Source organism: Durio zibethinus, unplaced genomic scaffold (genome assembly GCF_047325235.1).
Source record: "Durio zibethinus cultivar Kanyao isolate XHJ-2024 unplaced genomic scaffold, ASM4732523v1 HiC_scaffold_3, whole genome shotgun sequence".
Lineage (NCBI taxonomy): Eukaryota > Viridiplantae > Streptophyta > Magnoliopsida > Malvales > Malvaceae > Durio > Durio zibethinus.
In genome coordinates this window covers 10,824,351-10,826,850 of record NW_028323044.1, presented here as the reverse complement: position 1 = coordinate 10,826,850, position 2,500 = coordinate 10,824,351, and positions in this window count along the sequence as shown.

The window sequence follows — 2,500 nt, the reverse complement described above, 5'->3', positions numbered from 1 at the left end:
CACCAAGGCCGAGCGTGTGCCGATGGTGGTCGAGGCAAGCGCCCGCACCAGGGCGCAGCGTGTGCCGATGGTGGTCGAGGCAAGCGCCCTCACCAAGGCCGAGCGTGTGCCGATGGTGGTCGAGGCAACCGGCCGCACCAAGGGCCGGCGTGTGCCGATGGTGTTCGAGGCAACCGCCCGCACCAGGGCCCAGCGTGTGCCGATGGTGGTCGAGCCAGGAGCCCGCACCAAGGGCCGGCTTGTGTCGATGGTGTTCGGGGCAACCGCCCGTACCAGGGCCCAGCGTGTGCCGATGGTGCTGGGGGCAAGCGCCCGCACCAGGGCCCAGCGTGTGCCGATGGTGCTGGGGGCAAGCGCCCGCCCCAGGGCCCAGCGTGTGCCGATGGTTATCGGGGCAATCGGCCGCACCAGGGCCCAGGGTCTGCCGATGGTGCTCGAGGCAACCGCCCGCACCAAGGCTCAGCATGTGCCGATTGTGATCGAGGCAACAACCCACACCAGGGCCCAGCTTGTGCCGATGGCGGTCGAGGCAAGTGCCCGTACCGAAGGGCAGCCTATGCCGATGATGGTCGATGCATGTGCCATCACCATGCGTCATCATGTGCCATTGATGGTCGAGGCCTTGGCCGAAGTTCGATTTTGAGCCACGGTGCCCATGCTTGGCTCCAGCATGTGCTGGTGCCGCATTTTTTTCACTCGGGACAGCATCGCCGGAGCATCGCCGGAGTACCGCCGGAGAACCTGACCGGCGGTATTGGGGTTCCGGCGATTGGGAGGGGGGCCGGGGGGGTGTGCGCACATGATGTGCGATGGGTGCTGGTACTTGGCCTTGTGTTGGCCCCCTATCCCTCATCAAACCTCTGAGAATTCACACCCCCTTAAAGAGCATTTGAGATTTTACAGGTTTGCTACCAGTAGCCGTTAAAGTGTCTGAAATGGGGACACTTTTTTCAAACGGTCACAAAATCTTCTCTACTTCGAGTTTTTAGCTGAATTTTTTTGTGCATGCCAACAAAAATAGAAGGATCATGCCTACAAAATTTGGGGCCAAAAATCCTTATAAAAAAATTTTAAAAAATCCCGAACCGCAAAAAGTTTCGAAAATCGTGAAAAATAGAAAACGAGTCATCTTCCAACGAAACTTCACGTGAAGGCTTAGGGGACCATTGTATGAATTTACAAGCCATAAAAATGGCATTGGCACGGCAGAAATTTGAAGATGTGCCTAAACCCACCAGGGCCCAGCGTGTGCCGATGGTGCTCGAGGCAACCGCCCGCACCAGGGCCCAGCGTGTGCCGATGGTGCTCGAGGCAAGCGCCCGCACCAGGGCCCAGCGTGTGCCGATGGTGGTCGAGGCAACCGCCCGCACCAGGGCCGATAGTGTGCCGATGGTGCTCGAGGCAACCTGTCGCACCAGGGCCCAGCGTGTGCCGATGGTGATCGAGGCAACCTGCCGCACCAGGGCCCAGCGTGTGCCGATGGTGGTCGAGGCAAGTTCCCGCACCAGCGCCCAGCGTGTGCCGATGGCGCTCGAGGCAACCGACCGCACCAGGGCCCAGCGTGTGCCGATGGTGCTCGAGGCAACCTGCCGCACCAGGGCCCAGCGTCTGCCGATGGTGCTCGAGGCAACCTGCCGCACCAGGGCCCAGCGTCTGCCGATGGTGCTCGAGGCAAGCGCCCGCACCAGGGCCCAGCGTGTGCCGATGGTGCTCGAGGCAACCTGCCGCACCAGGGCCCAGCGTGTGCCGATGGTGATCGAGGCAACCGACCGCACCAGGGCCCAGCGTGTGCCGATGGTGCTCGAGGCAACCTGCCGCACCAGGGCCCAGCGTGTGCCGATGGTCGTCGGGGGAACCTGCCGCACCAGGGCCCAGCGTGTGCCGATGGTGGTCGAGGCAAGCGCCCGCACCAGGGCCCAGCGTGTGCCGATGGTGCTCGAGGCAACCGACCGCACCAGGGCCCAGCGTGTGCCGATGGTGCTCGAGGCAACCTGCCGCACCAGGGCCCAGCGTGTGCCGATGGTGGTCGAGGCAAGCGCCCGCACCAGGGCCCAGCGTGTGCCGATGGTGGTCGAGGCAAGCGCCCGCACCAGGGCCCAGCGTGTGCCGATGGTGCTCGAGGCAACCTGCCGCACCAGGGCCCAGCGTGTGCCGATGGTGGTCGAGGCAAGCGCCCGCACCAGGGCCCAGCGTGTGCCGATGGTGGTCGAGGCAACCGCCCGCACCAGGGCCCAGCGTGTGCCGATGGTGGTCGAGGCAACCTGCCGCACCAGGGCGGAGCGTGTGCCGATGGTGGTCGAGGCAAGCGCCCGCACCAGGGCCCAGCGTGTGCCGATGGTGGTCGAGGCAACCTGCCGCAGCAGGGCCCAGCGTGTGCCGATGGTGCTCGAGGCAACCGACCGCACTAGGGCCGAGCGTGTGCCGATGGTGCTCGAGGCAAGCTGCCGCACCAGGGCCCAGCGTGTGCCGATGGTGGTCGAGGCAACCGCCCGCACCAGGG